This window comes from Bombina bombina, chromosome 6, assembly GCF_027579735.1.
Source record: "Bombina bombina isolate aBomBom1 chromosome 6, aBomBom1.pri, whole genome shotgun sequence".
NCBI classification, from domain to species: Eukaryota; Metazoa; Chordata; class Amphibia; order Anura; family Bombinatoridae; genus Bombina; species Bombina bombina.
The window spans coordinates 900,129,137-900,142,630 of NC_069504.1; the positions used below are offsets into that span (position 1 = coordinate 900,129,137).

A 13,494-nucleotide genomic window follows, 5' to 3' on the forward strand; every position below is an offset into this window, starting at 1 on the left:
ATCAGGGTATAAAGGTGCCAGAAGAAATAATATAAAAAGGGAGCTGCCCAACAAAAAATCAATTACGGGCGGGGTCGTGGACTCTCCCTGCCAGGAAGGAAAGGAATTTATCTGGTAGGCATACATTATGTTTTCCTTCCATAAGGCAGGGAGAGTCCACGACTTCATTCCTTACTGTTGGGAAAACTATACCCAAGCTCCAGAGGACACTGAAGGAATAATGGGTGGGAACAGAAAGAGGCGAACCCTATTCTGAGGGCACCACAGCCTGCAAAAGGTTTCTCCCGAAAGCTGCTTCAGCCAAAGCAAACACATCAAACTTGTAAAATTTAGAAAAAGTATGTAAGAAGGGCCAGGTAGCCGACTTACAAATCTGATACATAGAGGCTTCGTTCTTAAAAGCCCAGGAGGAAGCCACTGCTCTAGTGGAATGAGCAGTTACCCTCTCAGGAGGCTGTCCCCCCGCTCTCTCATAAGCTAAGCGGATGACACTCCTCAACCAGAAAGATAGGGAAGTCGTAGTAGCCTTCTGCCACTTACGCTTTCCCGTATAGATGGCAAAGAAGAAGATTGTCTGAATTCCTTAGTAGCCAGTATGTATAGGTCCTGTTATGGACTTGAGTGTAGGAAGCAGGGAGCGAAACTCGTCAATGCTGATTGCTTATGGAGCTGTTAATCTGAGTCGATGGTGTTGCAGAAAAACTCTCCCTGCATCTCCGGACTCTAACATTCACCCATGCTCTCACTGAGAGGCTGACAGGACTACTTAAAATTGTCTGAATTCCTTAGTAGCCTGAAGATAGAACTTCAAGGCACGAACCACATCTAGATTGTAAAGCAAGTTTTCCTTCGCTGGAGGAGGATTAGGACACAAGGAAGGAACAACAATCTCTTGAATAACGTTACTTTCCGACACCACCTTAGGGAGGAACCTTAATTTAGTACGTAAAATCGCCTTATCAGAATGGAAAACAAGATAAGGGGGGTCACATTGCAAAGCTGAAATCTCAGAAACTCTGCGCACAGAGGCAATAGCCAACAAAAAAAGAACCTTCCAAGATAACAATTTAATGTCAACAGTATGCATAGGCTCAAACAAAACCTGCTGCAAAACACTAAGAAAAGGATTGAGGCTCCAAGGCGGAGCCCCAGATCTAAACACAGGTCTAATCCTAGTCAGAGCCTTAACAAAGGACTGCACATCCGGAAACTTAGCCAATCTCTTGTGCAGTAACACAGACAGGGTCGATACCTGTCCCTTCAGGGAACTAGCAGATAGACCCTTCTCCAGTCCATCCTGGAGAAAAGATAAAATTCTGGCAACCTTAACCTTATGCCAGGAAAAACCACGCTCTTCACACTAGTACAAGTAAGTCCTCCACACTTCATGGTAGATACGCTGAGTAATTGGTTTACGAGCTTGAACCAGAGTGTCGATAACACTCTCAGAAAACCCTTTCTTGGCTGAGACTAAGCATTCAATCTCCACGCAGTCAGCCTCAGAGAATCTAGATTTTGATGACCGAAGGGACCCTGTATCAGCACATCTCTGCGACAAGGTAACCTCCACTGAGGAGATGAAGAAATCCCCACCAGATCCACAAACCACGTCCTTTGTGGCCACAACAGAGCAATTAGATTCACTGATGCTCGATGCGAGCCACCACATGAGGGAGAAGCGGTAATGGAGGAAAAAGATATGAGTCTGAACCTCCATGGGACTGATAGGGATGCCATGAGATCTATATCTGACGTCCCCCACTTGCTGCATATCTCTGCAAACCCCTCGGGTGGAGAGACCATTCCCCTGGGTGAAAGGATTGCCTGCTGAGGAAGTCCGCTTCCCAGTTGTCTACACCCGGAATGTGGATCACTGACAGTGTACATCCATGAGTCTCCGCCCATTCTAGTATCTCAGAAACTTCTCTCATCGCCGAGGGACTTCTCGTTCCCCCCTGATGGTTGATGTAGGCAACCAAGGTAATATTGTCTGATTGGAATCTGATATAACTGGGACAAACCCAGAAGGGGCCAAGCCTTCAAGGCATCGAAGATTTCCCGGAGTTCCAATATATTGATCGGAAGGGAAGACTCCTAAATCCACAGCCCTTGTGCCTTCTTGGCACCCCAAATGTCCCCCCAGCCGGAAAGGCTTGCTTCCATAGTCAAAATCTCCCAGGACGGTCTTAAGAAGCACGTGCCTTGGGACAGATGATCTGGACAGAGCCACCAAGAGAGCGAGTCTCTCGACAGGTTGTGCAGCACAATTTGTTGAGACAGATCTGAATGGTCGCCATTCCATTGTCTCAGCATGCATAGTTGTAAGGGTCTGAGATGGAATCTGGCATCATGAGTCCGATCACCTTCATACCCTGGGACACTGAGGGTCTCAATGAGGCCTGGAGGGCAAGACATGCAGTAGTTAGCTTGCAACGTCTCTGATCTGTGAGAAATATTCTCATGGTTATGGAGTCTATTATTGTCTTCAGGAAATTTACCTTTGTACTCGGAGTAAGAGAATTCTTTTCCAAGCTTATCTTCCATCCATGTGATCAAAGAAGACTGAGAAGGGACTCAGAGTGTTCTTCCGCTAGACAAGATAATGCCTGTACCAAGATATCATCCAGGTAAGGCGCTACTGCAATACCTCGTGTTCTGGCAATGGCTAGAAGAGCCCCCAGAACCTTCGTAAATATCCTTGAAGTAGCAGCTAGGCCAAACGGAAGAGCTATGATCTGGAAGTGCTGGTCCAGAAAGGCAAACCTCAGGAACTAAAAATGCTCCCTGTGTATCGGAACGTGAAGGTATGCATCCTTCAGGTTTATGGTGGTCATAAACTGTCCTTCCTGAACCAGAGGAAGGATTGACCGAATTGACTCCATCTTATAAGAGGGAACACTCAAACTTGTTTAGGCACTTTAAGTTCAGAATTGGATGAAAAGTTCCCTCCTATTTTGGAACCACAAAAAGGTTTAAATAAAACCCCAAACCTCTTTCTGCTGTAGGTACCGGGACAATTACTCCTAGAGAAGAGAGATCCCGTACGCAACCTAAAAAGGCAGTCCTCTTCTCTGGTCTTGTAGACAGTCTGGAGAGTAGGATTCTGACCCTGGGCGGATGAGATTTGAATCCTATCCTGTATCCCTGAGATACAACTTTCAGGACCCAAGGATCCTGTACATCCTGGAACCAAGCTTCTGAAAAAAGAGACAGTCTGTCCCCTACTCGATCCGGTCCCGGATCAGGGGCCACCCCTTCATGCTGATTTGTTCTTGGCAGGCTTCTTAGTCTGTTTGCACTTATTCCAGGACTGAGCCGGCTTCCAAGTACTCTTGGGCTGCTCGGACTTGGATGAGGATTGCTGTTGTTGTGATTTGTCAGAACAAAAGGAACGAAAATTAGATGATTGCCGTCCCTTAGGCCTATTCTTCTTATCCTGTCGGTAGGAAGGCACCCTTCCCTACGGTAACCGTAGAAATAATGGAGTCCAGCCCTGGACCAAATAAAATCTTCCCCTTGAAAGGAAGAGAAAGGAGTCTGGATTTAGAAGTCATAACCGCAGACCAAGACTTCAACCAGAGAGCCCGGCGGGCTAGGACCGCAAAGCCAGAAGCCTTTACGTTTAGGCGAATAATCTGCATATTCGCGTCACAGATGAAGGGATTATCAATTCTTAGAGCTTTAATTCTCTCCTGAATATCCTCAAGGGGAGTTTCCACCTCAATGAGCTCAGAGTGTCGCACCAGTAGGTAGCTGCTCCAGCAACCGCAGCTACAGCTGCCACCAGTTGAAATAAAAACCCTGTATGTTGAAACATCTTCCTCAGAAAAGTTGCTGTTTTCTTATCTATTGGCCCTCTAAAAGAAGAACTATCCTCCAGGGGGATAGAAGTACGCTTAGCCAGCGTATAAATAGTGCCATCCATCTTAGGGATGGAGTTCCACAAATCCAATTGAGAGTCAGGGACCGGGAATAGCTTTTTAAAAGCAGACGAGGGGGAAAAAGAAGTTCCTATTCTTTCCCATTCGTTACTAATAATGTTCGCCATCTTAACTGGCACAGTAAGAGTCAGAGGGACCTTCCTGTCTTCATAAACCCTGTCTAATTTAGGGATCTTAGGTTCCTCAGGGAGTGTAGCCTCTGTAACCTCTAGCGTAGACAGAACTTCCTTTAATAAAAAACGCAGATGCTGAATTTTTAATCTAAAGGAGGGTTCCTCTGCTGAAGGAGGTTTAGAAACTGAAGTGTCCGACTCAGAACGTTCACCCTCTGAAGCTACAAAGGTTAACTCATCCTCTTATAGCTAGGACATAGTAGCTAAATCCGACAAATATTTAGGAGAACTATGTTTAATCTCTCTCTTACGTTTGCTAGAGGGAGATAAGGCACTCAGGGCCGCAGACACCGCCGATTGTAACTACGTGGTAAAGTCCGCAGGAAAAAAGCCCCCTCCAGATGGAGGATTTGTTGAGCCGCGGGGAACTGCATGTGGAGCGGGTAGTGTAGAAAGGGTAGTAATCTCTCAGGACACAGATTCCTGAGAGGTAGGCAGCTCAGAAAGGCTAATAGCACTATGAGTAATAGCAGGCTTGTCTCCCTTCTTAGACTTTAGAACAGTGCTTAGGCAAATGGAACAAAATTGGGCAGGCGGGCAAACCACGGCCACCTCACAATATAAACAGAAATTATTAATAAGTAAAGAAGGAGTGGAACCTTCTAATGTCCTCCATAGCAAATATACTGTATATCCACAGAAGGACATACAAAAAAACATAATTTATGCTTACCTGATAAATTTATTTCTCTTGTAGTGTATCCAGTCCATGGATCATCCATTACTTGTGGGATATTCTCCTTCCCAACAGGAAGTTGCAAGAGGATCACCCACAGCAGAGCTGCTATATAGCTCCTCCCCTCACTGCCATATCCAGTCATTTGACCGAAACAAAACGAGAAAGGAAAAACCATAGGGTGCAGTGGTGACTGTAGTTTAATTAAAATTTAGACCTGCCTTAAAAGGACAGGGCGGGCCGTGGACTGGATACACTACAAGAGAAATAAATTTATCAGGTAAGCATAAATTATGTTTTCTCTTGTTAAGTGTATCCAGTCCACGGATCATCCATTACTTGTGGGATACCAATACCAAAGCTTAAGTACACGGATGATGGGAGGGACAAGGCAGGAACTTAAACGGAAGGAACCACTGCCTGTAGAACCTTTCTCCCAAAAACAGCCTCCGAAGAAGCAAAAGTGTCAAATTTGTAAAATTTTGAAAAGGTGTGAAGCGAAGACCAAGTCGCAGCCTTGCAAATCTGTTCAACAGAGGCCTCATTTTTAAAGGCCCAGGTGGAAGTCACAGCTCTAGTAGAATGAGATGTAATCCTTTCAGGGGGCTGCTGTCCAGCAGTCTCATAGGCTAAGCGTATTATGCTCCGAAGCCAAAAGGAGAGAGAGGTTGTCAAAGCTTTTTGACCTCTCCTCTGTCCAGAGTAAACGACAAACAGGGCAGATGTTTGACGAAAATCTTTAGTAGCCTGTAAGTAAAACTTCAAGGCACGGACTACGTCCAGATTATGCAAAAGACGTTCCTTCTTTGAAGAAGGATTAGGACACAATGATGGAACAACAATCTCTTGATTGATATTCCTGTTAGAAACCACCTTAGGTAAAAACCCAGGTTTGGTACGCAGAACTACCTTGTCTGAATGAAAAATCAGATAAGGAGAATCACAATGTAAGGCAGATAACTCAGAGACTCTTCGAGCCGAGGAAATAGCCATCAAAAACAGAACTTTCCAAGATAAAAGTTTAATATCAATGGAATGAAGGGGTTCAAACGGAACTCCCTGAAGAACTTTAAGAACCAAGTTTAAGCTCCACGGGGGAGCAACAGTTTTAAACACAGGCTTAATCCTAACCAAAGCCTGACAAAATGCCTGGACGTCTGGAACTTCTGCCAGACGCTTGTGCAAAAGAATAGACAGCAGAGATCTGTCCTTTTAAAGAACTAGCTGATAAGCCTTTGTCCAAACCCTCTTGGAGAAAGGACAATATCCTAGGAATCCTAACCTTACTCCATGAGTAACTCTTGGATTCACACCAATAAAGATATTTACGCCATATCTTATGGTAGATTTTCCTGGTGACAGGCTTCCGAGCCTGTATTAAGGTATCAATGACTGACTCGGAGAAGCCACGCCTTGATAGAATCAAGCGTTCAATCTCCATGCAGTCAGTCTCAGAGAAATTAGATTTGGATGATTGAAAGGACCTTGTATTAGAAGGTCCTGCCTCAGAGGCAGAGTCCATGGTGGAAGAGATGACATGTCCACTAGGTCTGCATACCAGGTCCTGCGTGGCCACGCAGGCGCTATCAGAATCACCGATGCTCTCTCCTGTTTGATTTTGGCAATCAGTCGAGGGAGCAGAGGAAACGGTGGAAACACATAGGCCAGGTTGAAGAACCAAGGAGCTGCTAGAGCATCTATCAGCGTTGCTCCCGGGTCCCTGGACCTGGATCCATAACAAGGAAGCTTAGCGTTCTGGCGAGACGCCATGAGATCCAGTTCTGGTTTGCCCCAACGATGGACCAGTTGAGCAAACACCTCCGGATGGAGTTCCCACTCCCCCGGATGAAAAGTCTGATGACTTAGAAAATCCGCCTCCCAGTTCTCTACGCCTGGGATGTGGATCGCTGAAAGGTGGCAAGAGTGAGACTCTGCCCAGCGAATTATCTTTGAGACTTCTAACATCGCTAGGGAACTCCTGGTTCCCCCTTGATGGTTGATGTAAGCCACAGTCGTGATGTTGTCCGACTCAAATCTGATGAACCTCAGTGTTGCTAACTGAGGCCAAGCTAGAAGAGCATTGAATATTGCTCTTAACTCCAGAATATTTATTGGGAGGAGTTTCTCCTCCTGAGTCCACGATCCCTGAGCCTTCAGGGAGTTCCAGACTGCGCCCCAACCTAGAAGGCTGGCATCTGTTACAATCGTCCAATCTGGCCTGCGAAAGGTCATACCCTTGGACAGATGGACCCGAGAAAGCCACCAGAGAAGAGAATCTCTGGTCTCTTGATCCAGATTTAGTAGAGGGGACAAATCTGAGTAATCCCCATTCCACTGACTTAGCATGCATAATTGCAGTGGTCTGAGATGCAGGCGCGCAAATGGTACTATGTCCATTGCCGCTACCATTAAGCCGATTACTTCCATGCACTGAGCTACTGACGGGCGTGGAATGGAATGAAGGACACGGCAAGCATTCAGAAGCTTTGATAACCTGGACTCCGTCAGGTAAATCGTCATCTCTATAGAATCTATAAGAGTCCCCAGGAAGGGAACTCTTGTGAGTGGTAATAGAGAACTCTTTTCCACGTTCACCTTCCACCCATGCGACCTTAGAAATGCCAGAACTATCTCTGTATGAGACTTGGCAATTTGAAAACTTGACGCTTGTATCAGAATGTCGTCTAGGTACGGAGCCACCGCTATGCCTCGCGGTCTTAGCACCACCAGAAGTGAGCCCAGAATCTTTGTAAAAATTCTCTGGGCCGTAGCTAACCCGAAGGGAAGAGCTACAAACTGGTAATGCCTGTCTAAAAAGGCAAATCTTAGGTACCGATAATGATCTCTGTGAATCGGTATGTGAAGGTAGGCATCCTTTAAGTCCACTGTGGTCATGTATTGACCCTCTTGGATCATGGGTAGGATGGTTCGAATAGTTTCCATTTTGAATGATGGAACTCTTAGGAATTTGTTTAAGATTTTTAGGTCCAAGATTGGTCTGAAGGTTCCCTCTTTCTTGGGAACCACAAACAGATTTGAGTAAAAACCTTGCCCTTGTTCCGTCCGCGGAACTGGGTGGATCACCCCCATTACTAAGAGGTCTTGTACACAGCGTAGAAATGCCTCTTTCTTTATTTGGTTTGCTGATAACCTTGAAAGATGAAATCTCCCTTGTGGGGGAGAAGCTTTGAAGTCCAGAAGATATCCCTGAGATATGATCTCCAACGCCCAGGGATCCTGGACATCTCTTGCCCAAGCCTGGGCGAAGAAAGTCTGCCCCCCACTAGATCCGTTTACGGATAGGGGGCCCTCTCTTCATGCTGTCTTAGGGGCAGGAGTAGGTTTTCTGGCCTGCTTGCCCTTGTTCCAGGACTGGTTAGCTTTCCAGCCCTGTCTGTAACAAGCAACAGTTCCTTCCTGTTTTGGAGTGGAGGAAGTTGATGCTGCTCCTGCCTTGAAGTTACGAAAGGCACGAAAATTAGACTGTTTGGCCTTTGATTTGGCCCTGTCCTGAGGAAGAGTATGACCCTTACCTCCAGTAATGTCAGCAATAATTTCTTTCAAGCCGGGCCCGAATAAGGTCTGCCCTTTGAAAGGAATATTAAGCAATTTAGATTTAGAAGTCACGTCAGCTGACCAGGATTTAAGCCATAGCGCTCTGCGCGCCTGGATGGCGAATCCGGAGTTCTTAGCCGTTAGTTTGGTTAAATGTACAACGGCATCAGAAACAAATGCGTTAGCTAGCTTAAGTGCTTTAAGCTTGTCCATAATTTCATCCAATGGAGCTGTGCGAATGGCCTCTTCCAGAGACTCAAACCAGAATGCCGCAGCAGCAGTGACAGGCGCAATGCATGCAAGGGGCTGTAAGATAAAACCTTGTTGAACAAACATTTTCTTAAGGTAACCTTCTAATTTTTTTTCTATGCAGAAATATACGTCAGCCATGTGGAAAAAATCATGCCCCCAAAAGATTTATCACCAAAGTACCTCACAAAAACGAATAACATGCCAGTAAACGTTTTAAACATTCATTTTAAAAGTTATGTAGTGTTATCAATAAGCCTGCTACCAGTCGCTTCTACTGCAGTTAAGGCTCATATATTACTTCAGTATTAACAGCATTTTCTTAGTCAAAATTCCATTCCTTAGAAAATTACTTTACTGCACATACATTCATCAGCCTGATACCAGTCACTACTACTGCATTTAAGGCTGTACTTACATTACATCGGTATCAGCAGTATTTTCTTAGTCAATTCCATTCCTTAGAAAAATATTTTACTGCACATACCTCATCTGCAGGGAACCCCGCATGCTATTCCCTTTCTGAAGTTACCCCACTCCTCAGAATGTGCGAGAACAGCCATTGGATCTTAGTTACTTCTGCTAAGATCATAGAAAACGCAGGCAGATTCTTCTTCTAAATACTACCTGAGAGAAAAACAGCACACTCCGGTGCCATTTAAAATAACAAACTTTTGATTGAAGAAATAATTAAGTATAAAACTGCATACTCCTCTCACACCTTCCTACTATGCAAGAGAATGACTGGATATGACGTGGAGGGGAGGAGCTATATAGCAGCTCTGCTTTGGGTGATCCTCTTGCAACTTCCTGTTGGGAAGGGAATATATCCCATAAGTAATGGATGATCCGTGGACTGAATACACGGACTGAATACACTTAACAAGAGAAATATTAATTTCCTATTGTGAGAAATGAAATAGAACATTGCAGATGTCCAAAGCTTAACCCTGCCACATATCCACCCATAATTAGATCCATAAGAGGTGATAGGATAAGATATATATATAACAAATAACAGTGGCAAGTCTCTTTAACGGTAATGGGGGAGCTTGGCCAATGAAAAACAAAGGCATCAAACCAAGTTCCCAGTTCTGAAATCTTTCACACTAAGTTACTATCACCTAGATTACGAGTTTTGCGTTAGAGGCTGCGCGGTGCTAACGAGCAGTTTATGCTAACCGCTCGCTTACAGACAGAGCTGGTATTACAGGATTTTACAAACCAGACAAGAAGTGAGCGTTGAGCAAAATTTTGCTCATTACCGCACTCCAATGCCAGCGCTGCTTACGTTAGCGGTGAGTTGGTGTAACATGCTCGTGCACGATTTCCCCATAGGAATCAACGGGGAGAGCCGGCTGAAAAAAAGTCTAACACCTGCAAAAAAGCAGCGTAAAACTCCTTAACGCAGCCCCATTGATTCCTATGGGGAAATAAAATTTATGTTTACACCTAACACACTAACATGAACCCCGAGTCTAAACACCCCTAATGTAACACTTATTAACCCCTAATCTGCCGCCCCCAACATCGCCGACACCTAAATTATATTATTAACCCCTAATCTGCCGCTCTGGACACCGCCGCCACCTACATTATACTTATGAACCCCTAATCTGCTGCCCCAAACATCGCCGACACCTACATTATATTTATTAACCCCTAGTCTGCCTTCCCCAATGTTGCCGCAACCTACCTACACTTCTTAACCCCTAATCTGCCGCCCCCAACTTCGCCGCCACTATAATAAACATATTAACCCCTAAACCGCCACACTCCTGCATCGCAAACCTTAGTTAAATATTATTAACCCCTAATCTGCCGTCCCTAACATCGCTGCCACCTACCTAAATTTATTAACCCCTAATCTGCCGCTCCCAATGTCGCTGCCACTATATTAAAGTTATTAACCCCTAAACCTAAGTCTAACCCTAAACCTAACCCCACACTAACTTAAATATAATTTAAATAAATCTAAATAAAATTACTATAATTAACTAAACTATTCCTATTTAAAACTAAATACTTACCTATAAAATAAACCCTAAGCTAGCTAAGGTTTATTTTTATTTTACAGGCAAGGTTGTATTTATTTTAACTAGGTAGAATAGTTACTAAATAGTTATTAACTATTTAGTAAACTACCTAGCTAAAATAAAGACAAATTTACCTGTAAAATAAAACCTAACCTAAATTACACTAACACCTAACACTACACTATAATTAAATTAATTCCCTAAATTAAATACAATTAAATAAAATGATCTAAAGTACAAAAAAACAAACACTAAATTACAGAAAATAATAAACAAATTACAAGATTTTTAAACTAATTACACCTGTTTAATTCCCCTAACAAAATAAAAAAGCCCCCCCAAAATAAAAAAAGCCCTACCCTACACTAAATTACAAATAGCCTTTAAAAGGGCCTTTTGCGGGGCATTGCCCCAAAGTAATCAACTCATTTACCTGTAAAAAAAATTACAAATCCCCCCCCCCCCAACATTAAAACCCACCACCCACACAACCAACCCTACTCTAACACCCACCCAATACCCCCTTAAAAAAACCTAACACTAACCCCTTGAAGATCACCTTACCGGGAGAAGTCTTCTATCTTCATCCATCAGCCAATCAGAATTGAAGGGACGCCATCTTGGATGACATCACTTAAAGGAACCGTCATTTATTAAGAAGACTTCGTTGGAAGAGGATGCTCCGCGCCGGATGTCTTGAAGATGGACCCGCTCCGTGCCGGATGGATGAAGACTTCTGCCCGTCTGGAGGACCACTTCGCCCGGCTTGGATGAAGACTTCTCCCGGCTTTGTTGAGGACTTCGGCCCGGTTTGATGAAGACTTCTCCCGGTAAGGTGATCTTCAAGGGGTTAGTGTTAGGTTTTTTTAAGGGGGTATTGGGTGGGTTTTAGAGTAGGGTTGGTTTTGTGGGTGGTGGGTTTTAATGTTGGGGGGGATTTGTAATTTTTTTTACAGGTAAAAGAGCTGATTACTTTGGGGCAATGCCCTGAAAAAGGCCCTTTTAAGGGCTATTTGTAATTTAGTGTAGGGTAGGGCTTTTTTTTATTTGGGGGGGGGGGGCTTTTTTATTTTGTTAGCGGTAATTAGTTTAAAAATCTTGTAATTTGTTTATTATTTTCTGTAATTTAGTGGGGTTTTTTTGTACTTTAGATAATTTTATTTAATTGTATTTAATTTAGGGAATTAATTTAATTATAGTGTAGTGTTAGGTGTTACTATAACTTAGGTTAGGTTTTATTTTACAGGTAAATTTGTCTTTATTTTAACTAGGTAGTTATTAAATAGGTAATAACTATTTAGTTACTATTCTACCTAGTTAAAATAAATACAAACTTGCCTGTAAAATAAAAATAAACCCTAAGATAGCTACAATGTAACTATTAGTTATATTGTAGCTAGTTTAGGGTTTATTTTATAAGTAAGTATTTAGTTTTAAATAGGAATAATTTAGTTAATGATAGTTATTTTTATTTAGATTTATTTAAATTATATTTAAGTTGGGGGTGTTAGGGTTAGACTTCGATTTAGGGGTTAATAACTTTAATATAGTGGCGGCAACGTTGGGGGCGGCAGATTAGGGGTTAATAAATGTTGGTAGTTGTCGGCGATGTTAGGGACTGCAGATTAGGGGTTAATAAAATTAAACTAGTGTTTGCAATGCGGGAGTGCGGCAGTTTAGGGGTTAATATATTTATTATAGTGGCGGCGATGTCCGGTTCGGCAGATTAGGGGTTAAACATTTTATTTTAGTGTTTACGATGTGGTGGGGGGGGGGGCTCAGTTTAAAATCCCCATTTTGATCCAAATAACTTCTCTGTTTGGGGAAAATTCTTTAAATTGTGTGAGCATGGCAAGAAATATCACACTGACTTTTGGCATGGGCTGGCCTCATGGAATTCTTTAAGGAAAGGATTTGAACCTTCCAAGTGAGTTTCAAATGGCTTCGACAGAAAGAAATGAAGCTCTTTAGAATGCAAATTCTCACAGGGGAGAGTGAATGTGCGATTGAGCAATCGGTAGCCATAACAACATTTGTGGTAAAGCAAAAAACAAATATTAAGCTGTTTTCTGCTTAATTTACATTGCAGTAATTTCTAGTTTTGGAAACGTCCTATTCTTTCAGTTAAATAGGTGCATTGCCTATTTTGAAACAAAAGCGCCAGCTTACATTTTGTTAGACAAAAAGCAAGTCCCTTGTTCAACCTACTTGCCAAGACTGCGATTTAGAAAAACAAGGAATTTTATTTAAAATTTTGATCTTTTGATTATGATTTAAACACTGTTTTTGGAAAATATGATTTTTTTTTCTTGCAAAAAATAAAAAATTTTTTTTACAGCTTAATGTAAAGTTGCAATTTAATGCAGCCTTTTAATACAAATTACAAGTTTTTACGTGTAATTCCATTACGATTTTTACAATGTACATTGAATACTTTTGAATGTGTCTTTTATTGAGCACTATACATTTGAATGTGTCCCCCCTTTGCGTGTGAAAATGTAGGTTATGCCGGTTAGCAAGATATCCTGTAAAGGATCCCGTGATGGATTGCATAGTATTGACAGACACTTTAAAAACAATCTTACATGAGTTGCAACCTTTTTCTCCTATTGGTCAGTATAACCTTTCTATAAATGGTCCATATAATCCACATACAAGTTAAAACTATAACTCCTCCTGCTGAATATAAAATACTTATTCTGCCTAAAACCCATGCAGACACCTCTTCTCAAAGCTTTATATATCTGTTTCTTGTTTCTTCTCTTGACAGTAGCTTCATGCAGATCATTAACACTGCGTCTGTCTTATAAGGCAGTCATTGCCTGACATAGAAAGATGCTTTCATGAAGAATGAAGCTTCACAG

The 13,494-nt window shown here is 42.8% G+C and overlaps 1 protein-coding gene across 1 annotated transcript in view; it reads right to left on the bottom strand.

Moving 5' to 3' along the window:
* Positions 1–13,494, bottom strand: part of IQCH (IQ motif containing H) — a 369,607-nt gene that overhangs the window by 1,299 nt on the left and 354,814 nt on the right. The window lies entirely within an intron of this gene.